The sequence below is a fragment of the Physeter macrocephalus genome, chromosome 1 (assembly GCF_002837175.3).
Source record: "Physeter macrocephalus isolate SW-GA chromosome 1, ASM283717v5, whole genome shotgun sequence".
In the NCBI taxonomy this organism is placed as follows: Eukaryota; Metazoa; Chordata; class Mammalia; order Artiodactyla; family Physeteridae; genus Physeter; species Physeter macrocephalus.
The window spans coordinates 35749005-35763467 of record NC_041214.2 but is presented as its reverse complement, the minus strand read 5'-3'; the positions used below and the strand labels follow the sequence as shown (position 1 = coordinate 35763467).

General features: G+C 41.5%; 2 non-coding genes across 2 annotated transcripts; both read right to left on the bottom strand.

The window, feature by feature from the left end:
- Positions 1-609: 609 nt before the first annotated feature.
- Positions 610-681, bottom strand: TRNAC-GCA (transfer RNA cysteine (anticodon GCA)). Its single transcript has one exon. It is a non-coding gene; the product is annotated as a tRNA-Cys (tRNA).
- A 2546-nt stretch (positions 682-3227) lies between these two features.
- Positions 3228-3299, bottom strand: TRNAC-GCA (transfer RNA cysteine (anticodon GCA)). Its single transcript has one exon. It is a non-coding gene; the product is annotated as a tRNA-Cys (tRNA).
- Between the last annotated feature and the right edge of the window lie 11164 nt (positions 3300-14463).

Here is a 14463-nt window from a genome sequence, read left to right as displayed (position 1 = left end):
ACCACCTAGAGGGTGGGATAGGGAGGGTGGGAGGGAGGGAGACGTAAGAGGGAAGAGATATGGGAACATGTGTATATGTATAACTGATTCACTTTGTTGTAAAGCAGAAACTAACACACCATTGTAAAGCAATTATAGTCCAATAAAGATGTTTAAAAAAAAGAAAAAAGAAATCATTTCTGGAGTAATAAATGTTCTGAACAGCTCAAAATAAATAAATAAATAAATAAATAAATACAGCTAAAGTGAGCCAAAAAATAAAATAAAGGTACATGTGAGAAAGTGCATGTGTGTGTGTATTTTTGTCTATTGGTGTGTCTGTGTGTGATTGTGTGTGGATCTGTGTGTGTGTGTGTTGTTGGGGGACATCTGGTGTGGGGGTGTCTTTGGGTGTCTCTGGATGTGTGGCTGTGTTTGTGTGTGTCTGGTGCAGGAAGGGTGGGTTTACATGAGTACATAGTTCTACTGTGAGGGAATTAATAAGCCAAGGCGCCTCCATGAACCTGAGAGTGACTGCCTCCTTAAATTTTGAGCCCTAGTCACCTTGCTTACCTCACCCTAGATCCAGTCTTTTAATGAAGCTGCCTGGAAGAACAAAAGAAAAAAAACAGGGGGCACCTGGATTTGAACCAGGGACCTCTTGATCTGCAGTCAAATGCTCTACCACTGAGCTATGCCCCCTGATGCTCTTATGCCCCCTATAAGCACTTATTCCACTTTAATGAGTTTCATCATACTTCATAAATATCTGTGTGGCTGAGATTCCTCCTAGATTTAATTTCATCCCTGATTCCCTTCTAGCCACATCACCTCCTACTTTTCCCAGAGCATGTATGTTCATTCTCTTCGCAGAACTTAAAGTTCAGTGCTATATTCTCAGTCTAACTCTCCAGTGTTTAAAATACCCACCAACTGCCCATAAATCTCCAGGCACATCAGTGAATATTGCAAATATCATGGCTTGCCATCAAGTATTGGACATGGAGGGGGTCTTAACTGGGAATCCACAACTGGACTACAGAGGTTCATGTTCAACTCTGAATTACAGGCAAATATTGTATGTGTGCATGGATTGTATTTGTACATGGTTTCATCAGATTTTCAAGGGGATCTCATCCAGGTGAAACATTTCATTTTACAGCTGGAAAAAAAAAACAGTTAAGAAGTCCAAAATTCACCTTTGAACACCACAGATTCCTAGTTCCTTGAGTTCCAGTCTGAGAACTTTCAATCGTGGGTATCTCTAAGATGGAGAAGAAAGGTCAAGGAAATCTCTGTCACTGCAGTAAGTTCTCCCTGATGAAGTCTGGCAGCTGCTGTGAAGCTATGGAGCCCACAGCCCCCAGAGCTCCAGCTCACAGCTCTCTGAGGGCTGTAGACGACCCTTCCCAGCCTCTCCACTCTGAGGTTCTACAGAAACCTCAGATTGCAAACCCAGTGTGCCCCAAACTACACTTGCTGTCTTCCTGCTCAAACCTGCATCTTCTCCTATTTTGCTTTGTTGTAATTATAATAGTCCATATTTACTAAACACTTGCTATGTGCCAGGCTCAGTTCTAGCCATAACTTCTGGCTGAATCATCAGAAAAAATCCCACAGGACAGGTATTATTGTTAGCATACTGATTTTGCAAGTAAGGAAACTGAGGCACAGAGTGGCCATGCAGCTGGGAGGTGGTGGGGCCAGGATTTCAGTGTGGGCTCAGAGCTGGGTGCCAGGCCTGCCTATTTAACCATCTGATCAGCCTCCTCCCTGTCTTGGTTGGTGACACCACTGTGTACTCAGTCATTTGGCCAAAGCATGTAACACAACTCTGGGCTTCTTCCAACCTCTCCTCCCCAGTGCAAGTTAATCACTGGGTGCTGCTGATTTTAGCTTTGACATCATTTAAGCCCACTCCCACCCCTGCACCACAGTGCCACCACCTCCTAAATGGCCTCCCAGCCTCCACCCCTCACACCCATCCCCTACTGCTCCCACAGCAGTCATTTTAAAATCAGGTGCATCTAGGCCACTCCTCTTAAAGGCCTTCATGATAAACTGCAAACCTCTCAGCACAACAAGAGTTCTTACATTTTGATCCCTGTCTGCCTCCTCAGCTTCAGCATCCTCTGCTGACACTGCCTATAGCACATTTTGTGCTCCAGCTGCCTCCAACTGCATCCATCTGGCTCCAGCCTCTGCCCATGCAGTTCTCTCTGCCTGGGACCCAACCCTCACTCACCGCACCCCTGCCTCTCCTCCACCCTCCCTCTGGTGCGATACTGTTCTTCTGTGAGACACTGACTTGCCATCAGCTCCTCTTGGAAGCCTCCTGTAACCTCCCTCTTCTGGACAGAGGTAATAGCTGCCTCCTCTGCATTCCTGAAGCTGGCCCAGCTCGGTCCAGCTCACAGCTGTCTGACTTCTTATTTTACAGGCCTGCTTCCTGGCTGAGAGCACACTGAGTCCAGGGGCTGTGTCTTATTAACTTCTGGGTTCACACTTTGCACAATTTTGGCATGTAGTAGGTGCTCAGTGTATGTCATTCAAGCTGATTTAAAAATGCAGCAGTGCCTGAGCTGCAGGCAGGAGTTAAACCTAGACTAAGGCCTGACCTCTGGCCCCAGCCTGGGTCTGGAATGCAGGTACCCAAAGTGGGATGCTCCCTGCAGGCAATGAACTGGGGGTGGAAAGGTAATAGAAAGTCCTCAAGCTTTAGAGCAGGAAAGGAGTGCAGTTCCCTAAACTTTAGGCCAGTTCATGTTTATCCACAGCAGTGTTCTGTGAACAAGGACTCTATTCCCTGACTGCCCCCAGGACACTGTAAAGTGTGGGTACCATCACTAAGTTACTGGGTTTGCCCTGCAGCCAAAATGTTCTAAAAGGCTATGGACAGTTCTAGCACTTTGGGAGCATTGCTAAGTGGAAATTTGTGACAAAGCTTTTAAAAGAATGAGAACAGAATGAGTAGTATAATGAAGGCATTGAGAATGTGTTCTCCTAGTTTAAATTCTGGACCTGTCCTTTGTAGCATCTCCAAGTCTCAGACTCCTTGTGTAAAATAGAGATAATGTATCTTGTAAAATTTTGGTGAGAAATGAAGGATATAATTAATGTAAAGAACCTAGTCTGCTGCCTGGCATATATACAAGGGACAATAGTTATTATTCAACCAACCATGAGCTACAGAATATAATAAAGTCAAAATCAATCCATATTCTTCTAAAGCAAAAAGAAAAATGTGCAGGGGGCACCTGGATTTGAACCAGGGACCTCTTGATCTGCAGTCAAATGCTCTACCCCTGAGCTATACCCCCAGTGAAAGAGCCTTCTTTTTATAATCTATCTCTCTCTCAACATTATAACTCTAAACACCTGCAGTGACTCAGGGGAGCTATAATTAGAGAGAATGCTGCCTGGAAGGAGTCTGGGCATCATAGAATTTAATTATGAAAAATGACCTGACTCCTGAGAATTACGTTCTCTGAGTCTAGAAACTCTCTTAGACTTTCCATACCCAAAGCCTCTTCTGTCTGCCTTATCTTATACAAAGTGAACTTTGGTTCCAGGTAAAAATCATCAGGTTTTCCACAAATAGCATCATCAGTATAATGTGATGATTGGATTCCTGTCATGCTTCCTTAGCCACGGCTCTCAGCAACTGAGATCCTCATAGCTCTTCTGACTTCACAGAACTGAGTTCATAACTGGCACTCAATAGACATTTGTTGCATTAAATTGATTCTGGAAAAAATATGTATAAATAATGTTTTGTGTGAGATAACTTTTCCAAGACGTAACTGTAGGATGATTTTACTCACACAAAAACAGACGGCCAAGGAGATACACTCTTATGTAACATAACTTGCCTGAAACTTGGAACACTGCCAACTCCTAAATGTCATTTGATGAAGAGAAACAAGATTCCAAATAAGAGCTTCTTAATCAAGTAAATTATTTATCACAGTCTTACCACCAAAGATTCCTTTTCAACTTCCAAACGCCACCACAGCTGGAGCAACCTGTATTTCTGGGCATCATAAACATCCCCTCTCCCCCTAATAAATTCTTCATGTGCTTCTTATGGAATCTTAAACCTGTTGGGAAGGCTCTCTTCTGCCAATTTCCTGACCACATACATTATTGAGATCTTTTCAAGGATCCTAGTGTGTCAGGGTGGTGTTTGGTTGGGAGCCCAGGAGAGGGGAGTCTCCACTACATTCATTTTCTCCCCTAACTCAGGCTGGAATTGAGAGCTAAGAAAAGAATCACATGTACTCTTTGCTCATTGTTCTTTTGTCACCCTGGACATCAGTGGGAGTAGAGATTTTAGCAGTAACAGATGTATTGTGTGCTTTGTATTGAAGAACCACAGTGTTCGAAAGGATTTAGAGATCATTTATTCCAACCACTTCCTTTACAGACTAAGAAACAGATGGAGGGAAGATGAAAAGCCCTTCTTAAAGTCACAGACATAACAGTAGCAAGAGCAACAGAACCAAGGGTCCATTCCACTGCCAACTCCTTAGAGGCTCTTTGGAAGCCCCCAGTGCTTGGAATGATGAAGGTGCTCATCAAATGTTTGTGGAATAAATATCAAACTGTAGTTATATAGGTAGACCAAACATCCTGGTTTGCTGGGGATTCTCCTGGTTTTAGCACTGAATGTCCTGCATCCTGGGAAATCCCTCAGAAAACCAGGCTATGGTTGTTTGGTCACCACAGATATGACCTTATTTTTTCTCATTCATAGTATTTCCAAAACATAATCATTCACTTTCCACTGTCTCATTTTTTTTTTACCATTATCACATACCTCCTATACTAATATTTACTTAATATTTGTCTTGAAATCAACTCACTGTTTTTTTATATATTTAGCCTCATCCTAAGCAAAAATATTCTTGAAATCATGCCAATTGTATTTCTTTGTAGTGCACATCAAAATAAATACACAGCTTTTGAAATATGTTAAAATTGTATTTAACACATTTTGCACTTAACTACTTGCCATGTACCATTCTAAATTATTTACAAATATTGATTCATTTAATCTTTAAAACAATCCAATAAGAGAGGAACTATTGTCATTTTTACAGTGAGGAAATTGAGGCACAGTAAAGTTAAATAACTTGTCTAAGGTCACACAGCTGGTAAATTTATCCATGTTCCCCAAAGTCATCTTGGAAACCCTCAGTGATAATCACAGTGTGATGATAATTTAATGTGTCTACCTGACTGGGACACAGGGTGCCCAGACATTCGGTGTCTAGATGTGTCTATGAGGGTGTTTCTGGATGAGATTAACATGTGAATCAGTAAAAGAGTAAAGCAGATTGATCCTCTCTTTTTAGGTGGGCCTCTTCCAATTCACTGAAAGGCTGAAAGATCAAATAAGAACAGTATGGAGGTTCCTTAGAAAACTACAAATAGAACTACCATACGACGCAGCAATCAGTAAGTCAGAAAGAGAAAAACAAATACCGTATGCTAACACATATATATGGAATCTAAGAAAAAAAAAAAGGTCAAGAAAAACCTAGGGGTAAGAAGGGAATAAAGACACAGACCTAATAGAGAATGGACTTGAGGATATGGGGAGGGGGAAGGGTAGGTTGTGACAAAGTGAGAGTGTCATGGACATATATACACTAACAAACACAAAATAGATAGGTTGTGGGAAGCAGCCGCATAGCACAGGGAGATCAGCTTGGTGCTTTGTGACCACCTAGAGAGGTGGGATAGGGAGGGTGGGAGGGAGGGAGATGCAAGAGGGAAGAGATATGGGAACATATGTGTATGTAAAACTGACTCAGTTTGTTATAAAGCAGAAATTAACACACCATTGTAAAGCAATTATACTCCAATAAAGATGTTTAAAAAAAAAGTATCATTGTAAAGCAATTATACTCCAATAAAGATGTTTAAAAAAAAAGTATACCACAAAAAAAAAAAAAAAAGACCACAAATAACCAGCGTTGGATAGGCTGTGGAGAAAAGAGAACCCTTGTACACTGTTGGTGGGAATGTAAATTGAGGCAGCCACTATGGAAAACAGTATGGAGGTTACTCAAAATGCTAAAAATAGAACTACCATATGATCCAGGAATTCCACTCCTGGATATATATCCAGAGTAACTGAAAACACTAATTCAGAAAGATACATGCACCCCAATGTTCATAGCAGCACTATTTACAATAGCCATAATATGGAAGCAGGATTATTTACAATAGCCAAGATATAGAATCCAAGATAAGTATCCATCAACTGATGAATGGATAAAGAAGATACAGGTATTGGAACATTACCCAGAAAAAAGAATGAAATTTTGCCATTGGCAGCAATATGGATAGGGAATTGGAGAGTATTATTCTTGGTGAAATAAGTCAGATAGAGAAAGGCAAACACTGTATGTTATCACTTATATGTGGAATATAAAAATAAAACAAATTGAAAGACTATAACAAAACAGAAACAGGCTCACAGATATAGAGAAAAAACTAGTGGTTACCAGTGGGAGAGAGAAGAGAAGAGAGGTAAGATAGGGGAAGAGGATTAAGAGGCACAAACTACCATGTATAAAATAAATGTTACAAGTATATATTGTACAACACAGGGAATATAGCCAATATTTTATAATAACTTTAAAGGAAATATAATCTATAAAATTTTTGAATCACTATATAGTACACCTGAAACTAATATTATAAATCAACTATACTTAAATAATTAAAAAAATAAGAGGTACCTCCTCCTGCCTGACTACTTTGAGCTGAGACATCAATCTTTTCCTGCCTTCAGAATGATGCTGAGCAGGACCCTGTGGGGCTCCTGGGCAGAAAGCCCTTCTCTGCCCCCATTTCTTTGATTACAGGAAATAGCCTTCATTCAGCCTCCATGACCTTCCCTGAGTTCCAACGGGCAGATTCAAGCAGCTGTTAATTAGGGAAGGGAGGAGATATGAGACATGGGAGAAACAAAGTCAAGAGAAACAGTAGTTTAGCCTTGGGGCAAGGTCCTGGTTCCCCATCAATGGACACACACACAACAATATCTTTGAGCTATTTTGCAGATACTGAAACCCCCTCCAGGTAGGAAAAGCTAACGATTAATGATGATATGCTGCCCACAAGCACATAGACTGCAGACCAGTTAGAACCAGAAGGTTGATGATGCTGACTCCCACTTACCTCACCACCAACCAATCAGAAAAATGTCCATGAGCTGATCATGGCTTCTTTGAATCATTATTATAAAAACTTCTCACTACCCTCCAAGGGGGCACAGTTTTTGGAGGCACTAGCCTGCTGTGTTCCCTCTTTGCCTGGCAAAGAAATAAAGCTACTCTTTCTCTTACCTCCTAAATTCTGTCTCCGTATTTCTATTTGGCAACAGTGTACAGAGAGTCAATATTTTGGCATCAGAAATCAAACTGAAACATCAGCTCATCTGGGTCTCCAGGTTGCTGACTACAAGTCTTGAGACTTTTCAGCCTTCATAGTCATGTGAGTCAATTCCTTACCATAAGTATCTTTATATACATGCATACATCCTATTGTTTCTGTTTCTCAGGAGGCCCCTAATACACAGGACATGCTCTGGGAAGAATTGTTGGGCCTGTACTGGCCTTGAGGCTCCTGCCCATATTGTTGAGATTTCATATACTTCATGAGGCCCAGAACAGCTGAGTTCCAACGGGCAGATTCAAGCAGCTGTTAATTAGGGAAGGGAGGAGATATGAGACATGGGAGAAACAAAGTCAAGAGAAACAGTAGTTTAGCCTTGGGGCAAGGTCCTGGTTCCCCATCAATGGACACACACACAACAATATCTTTGAGCTATTTTGCAGATACTGAAACCCCCTCCAGGTAGGAAAAGCTAACGATTAATGATGATATGCTGCCCACAAGCACATAGACTGCAGACCAGTTAGAACCAGAAGGTTGATGATGCTGACTCCCACTTACCTCACCACCAACCAATCAGAAAAATGTCCATGAGCTGATCATGGCTTCTTTGAATCATTATTATAAAAACTTCTCACTACCCTCCAAGGGGGCACAGTTTTTGGAGGCACTAGCCTGCTGTGTTCCCTCTTTGCCTGGCAAAGAAATAAAGCTACTCTTTCTCTTACCTCCTAAATTCTGTCTCCGTATTTCTATTTGGCAACAGTGTACAGAGAGTCAATATTTTGGCATCAGAAATCAAACTGAAACATCAGCTCATCTGGGTCTCCAGGTTGCTGACTACAAGTCTTGAGACTTTTCAGCCTTCATAGTCATGTGAGTCAATTCCTTACCATAAGTATCTTTATATACATGCATACATCCTATTGTTTCTGTTTCTCAGGAGGCCCCTAATACACAGGACATGCTCTGGGAAGAATTGTTGGGCCTGTACTGGCCTTGAGGCTCCTGCCCATATTGTTGAGATTTCATATACTTCATGAGGCCCAGAACAGCACCTGTCACAAGATGGGGGTTCAGTAATGATGGATGGTTAAGCTGACCTGCTGCATTATTCCCAACTTCATTTTCCTTTCACCATCATGACATCACACATGTGAATTTACTCTCATTGTCAAAACTTAAACAAAAGTAAAAGTTAATACATGTTATAACTATAAGGTATATGAGCCAATAATCTGTCCTGAGTTCCAAAGCCTATACTCAAAGAGTCACATTGGAGCTACAAAGAGGAGGGGATTACAGCACAAAACATCTTACAGAGACCTTGGAAAAATTGTGATAATCATTCAAAATGTGCTCAACCACAGGAAACTGAGTCTTCCAATATTTCCAGATTTGATAGAACATTTTTGTAATGGGGATGAAATAGAATTTAGGTTTTTCAGTAATTAGAAAGACTTTTTCCTCTTATATTAAGATATTTCTGCTCAGTTGAATTCTTTTTCACTTTTTAATCCTCAGTTTTCTCAGCTGTAAAATGGGGATGTTGTAATTAGACTATCTCTTATATCCTTTCCAGTTCCAGCAATCTATGACTCATAAATTCTAAATTTAGCTTCTAGTGGGGGATCAGGTCAGAAAGTACAAGTGTGCTCAAATAACAGCAGAAAAGATGACTAAGCTATGTGGGAGGTTTCACATACAGTGCAACATAAAAAAGAAAGGGAGGGACTTCCCTGTGGTCCAGTAGTTAAGACTCCATGCTTCCAATGCAGGAGGCATGGGTTTGATTCCTGGTTGGGGAACTAAGATCCCACATGCTGCTCAGCATGACCAAAAAGTTTTTTTTAATTTTAAAAATTAAAAGGAAAAGAAAGGGAATATGTTCTTATCATGGCCATAAGATTCACCATCAATGTTACTACCCTAACTTTTCTTCATTTTATTCTGCACAAGATTTCTTTTCTTATAAATACCTATGCTCAGTGAAAAGATGCTCAACATCATTAATCATAAAAGAAATGCAAACCACAATGAGATATTGAAGCTGAATCTGGTCTCTGTACCCTGAGACTGAATTAAATCTTGGAGACAGAGTTTTGGGTGAAGTAGAAAAGAATAGCTTTATTGCTTTGCCAGGCAAAGGGAGACACAACAGGCTAATGCCCACAAAACTGTGTGCCCCTACCTGGGGGAGGTAGTGAGGAGTTTTATAGTAATGACTCAAAGAGGGCATGATCAGTTCATAGACATTCTTCTGATTGGTTAGTGTTGAGGTAAGTGGGAGTTAGCATCATCAACCTTCTGGTTCCAAATGGTTTGGGGTCTACTCCTGGCTTGTGGGCAGCATACAGTTAACTTCTCCCACCTGGTGGGGGGTTTCAGTATCTGCAAAACAGCTCAAAGGCATTGTAATGTATATCCCTTGAGGGGGAAACAGGACTCTGCCCCAAGGCTGAACTCCTGTTTCTTTTGACTGTTTCTCCCTTATCTCATATCCCTTCCCTTCCCTAATTAGCATCTGTTTGAACCTGCCCTCAGGGAAGATCATGGAGGCTGCATGAAGCTTATTTCCTATAATCAAGAAATGGGGGACAGAGGATTTCCCAGGAGGCACAGCGGATAAGTCTCTGCGCTCCCAATGTAGGGGACCCAGGTTTGATCCCTGGTCAGGGAACTAGATCCCACATGCATGCTGCAACTAACGCATGCCACAAGTAAGGAGCGTGCCTGCTGCAACTAAGACCCAGTGCAACCAAATAAATAAATAACTATTTTTTAAAAAGAAAAGAAAAGAAATGGGGGACACAGAAGGACTTTTGTGTCCAGGAGCCCCACAGGGTCTTGCTTGCTATCAATAATACTTCATGTCCATTAGGATAGCCACTATCAAAAAATAGAAGATAACAAGTGTTGGCGTCGATGCAGAGAAGTTGGAACCCTTGTACGTCCTCCTGCTAGTGGGAATGTAAATTGGTGCAGCCATTATGGAAAACAGTATGGAGATTCCTCAAAAAATTAAAAATGAAATTAGCATATGATCCAGCAGTCCCACTTCTGGTTATATATCCAAAAGAATTCAAAGCAGGATCTTGAAGAGATATTTGCACACTCATGTTCACTACATCATTATTTACAATAGCTAAGAAATGGAAGCAACCCAAAAGTCCATTGACAAATGAATGGCTAAAGGAAATGTGTTATATATATACATGGAATATTATTCAGCCTTCGAAAAGAAGGATATCCTACCTTTTGCAGCAAGACAGATGGGCCTAGAGGACATTATGTTAAGTGAAATAAGTCAGACACAGAAGGACAAATACTGCATGATCCCACTTTTGTGAGGAATCTAATAGTTAAACTCACAGAATAGGACAGTAGATAGAATAGTGGTTACCTGGGCCTGGGAAGACAGGGAAACGGGGAGGTATTTGTCAAAGTGTACAAAGTTCCAGTTAAAGCAGAAGAATAAATTCTGGAGACTTACTGTACAACATAAGGCCTATATGTAGTTGACAGTACTGTACTGTATACTTGAAAATTTGCTAGGTCAGTAGATCTTATGTTCCATGCTATTACGACAAAAGAAAAATTATATTAAAAATAAACAAATAAAAATTTAAAAATATAAAGGGGGTAGGAGGAAACTTTTGGAGGTGAGATGTTGGATGGCCTTGAATGTAGTAGAGGCTTCATGAGTGTATACTTATTTCCTAACTCATCAAGTTATTGTTTCCTTTTTTTAGATATGCAGAGTTTTTTATGGCAATCATACCTCAATAAAATGGCTTAAAAAAATGAAAGAAAAAAGTAGTTGTCAAGGGCTGAGGGGAGGAAGGAATTTGTTTTTAATTAATGTAGAGTTTCATATACTTAATACTAATGAACTGTACACTTAAAAATGATTACAATGCTAAATTTAATGTTATGTACTTTTTACCAAAAACACAAACCAACATCTGTGTTCTGATATTAGAAAATATTCATTAATGAAACATGCTACCTCAAAAAACCAAACGCATATTGTAGAAATGGCAGGAACATGTAAGAACTTGTCTCACTGGATGGTAAACTCCTCAGCCTCCAACTAAGTGAACAGACGTTGCCTGATTCACAGACCAAGACAAACTCTTCCTCAATAGCAAACCCAATGCCTCTCACTGCTCCCAACAGGGCACAGCACCAGGTGATGCTGTTCATTCCTTAGATGGTCACTGAGGCATTGATTTTAGTCCTTTTTCAGTATCCACCTAACAACACAGCAAAATAAAGCTAATATTAGCCTCTATTTTTCTGTTCTGGGAGAAACGGCCTCTGGATTTAGCCCCGTGAGCAAAGCTGCAAATCCACCTGTCCCTTGCCCAGGTTTTCTCTTCTGTGGCATGTGGTCTAGGGAAGTCTTTCAAGTTTTGTTAAGCCTGCAGACAGATAAGAAAGTCGGGGACTGTGCATGTTAGCTTTATTAAGAGCAAGGGTGGCAGTGTGGGGTGGTGTGGAGAATGTCCCAGTCAAAGGGCACCCAAGTGAATTGTCAAGGGGAAGATTAGCCAAACGGTATTTTTAGTAATTGCCTTTGCAGTTCATATCTCAAGAACCTTCAAGGGGGGCTTCCCTGGTCGTGCAGTGGTTGAGAGTCTTCCTGGCAATGCAGGGGACACTGGTTCGAGCCCTGGTCTGGGAGGATCCCACATGCCGCAGAGCAACTGGGCCCGTGAGCCACAATTACTGAGCCTGCGCGTCTGGAGCCTGTGCTCCGCAACAATAGAGGCCGCGGTAGTGAGAGGCCCGCGCACCGCGATGAAGAGTGGCCCCCGCTTGCCACAACTAGAGAAGGCCCTCACACAGAAACGAAGACCCAACACAGCCATAAATAAATAAAGAAATAAATTTTAAAAAGACAACTGGAGTATGCATTAAAAAAAAAAAAAAGAACCTTCAAGGGAAATCTATCTGCTCTACTTAGCCCTGAGGTCATAGTAAGTGCTGTATTTTATTTTCAAACTCATTCTCTCTTTCTCCCTTTCTCTCTTCCCTTCCCTCTTTATTTCTGTCTCTCAAATCTAGGTTTTCCCAAGGTTCAGTTTATTCTCTAAATGAAACAAGAACTCTTTTACAAAGTACTTTCAAGCTATTCAGATTGCAGTGTTCTAGTTCAGAAGTTACAATTTCAGGTAGAGATGTGCCTCATTTATGTTAAAGTTTGGTCCTTAAAAGTTACTGTGTACACCCCCATCAGTGTGCCTTTCCATGAATGCTCTGCTAATTTGTTTCATGAAATATTGTCTTTGCTGACATACATGCCCCCTCTCTAAGCTTTCCTAAAAATCTCCAAAAAATAGCCAACCTGCTAACCCTTTGGCTAGCACATTGGATATGAGGTTTTTGGGAGGATAAGGAGGATAATTTAATTCATAGAGGTGGTGGTGGGTATGAAGTCTCTTTAGCTAAGATGGAACTACATCTCCCAGAATTCCCTTCCCTACATGGTTCTGGGTTAGTGCTGCACCCATAGGAAAGGTGCAGGAGACGTGAACGTGGAAGTACGTGAAGGTGGACGTGAAGGGCAGGTGCAGCTAGAGTCCACTCACACTCACCAATCTCATGGCCCACCTTGGCTTTGGGCAGCCCCAGGCTCACAACTCTGTCCACTTCCCACTGGAGCTCCTCCTTAACTCTCTGAATCCTGGGCCAAGTTCATGAGCAGCGTTAGAATGTAGTGTGCCAGCAGGTCACCCACATCATTGAGGTTGGAGGTTTGGAGATATTGAGAGACAGCTGTGGGTTCCAGTTTGTCTTTGTGATTCTAGTTTGTCCTTTCTTGCCCCTGCTTCACATTCATCTTCCCTTCTGGACTGCTGGCCTCAGTGACCTCAGGCCCAGCACAGACACAGGGCAGCAGACTCACATACAATGCTCAACCAGCTCCCACAACTGTATGAGGTCTTGTCCCTGCAATAAATCCTTTATATCACTTACATAGTCCTACCTTTCTGCTTGAATCCTAACTAGTTACTGGAGGAAATTGGTCAGCAAACAACATGTAGAAACCGAAATTCTTTTTTTTTTTTTTTAATATAATGCAAACTCTTGCACAGCAATCCAAATTTATTGAACTACTGATGCTAAGTTACACAAAATTGTACCACTTTAATTAAGGCTTTTAGTTTACATTTGGCCACCTCAAAGTAGTTGTAACATTAGGTTGGTCAGTTTAAATACTGTGGCTACCTCTTGGATAGACACACAATCTGTACACCCAAATGTTAATGCATACAAAGCAACAGGTATTGTTAAATAAAATAGCAATAGTTACTGCAACTTAGGCCTTGTGACCAATTACACATGATTAAAATTACTTCTCACATTCACATCCACAGTACTCGTCCACCATTTAACATCTCAACCAAAACATTACACATGTGAAACAATCACTAACAGGCAAAAATACTAAACCTATATATTTGGTATTGCAAATACACTTATGCATGAGCAAGCAGGGGAGTCACAGTGAGAATCTACAGCTGCAGAAGCTTGAACATGATTTACAAAGTTGTTAAATCATTAAAAAATTGTTTGAATATATACACTTCTGGTTGTAGACCCCCACTGTACACACAACTATAAACATTGTTCCCTATGTAAACAAAAGAAGAAACATATAATAAAAGATTTGAAAAGTCTGGACATTTCCTTCCCAACAGATATTAAAGGCAATGTCTTTAATCTAAGACATTATACTGAAAGGACCATCATATTTTAAAGACAAGATCACTATCTCCACAGTTTTTTTTAATTAAAAAAACTGTATAGAGCCGCGCCTGTCGGCGCGGACAGCAGAGACGGGCATGGGACACTAGGGTTGCTGCTGCCGCCACCAAGAGGCCTGTGTGCGAGCACAGGTCACTCTCCACACCGCCCCTCCCGGGAGCTCGTGCAGCCCGCCACTGCCGGGGTCCCGGGATCCAGGGACAGCTTCCCCGGGAGAACGCGTGGCGCGCCTCGGGCCGGTGCAGCGTCACGCCGGCCCCTGCCGCCGCAGGCTCGCCCCGCATCCGTGCCCCTCCCTCC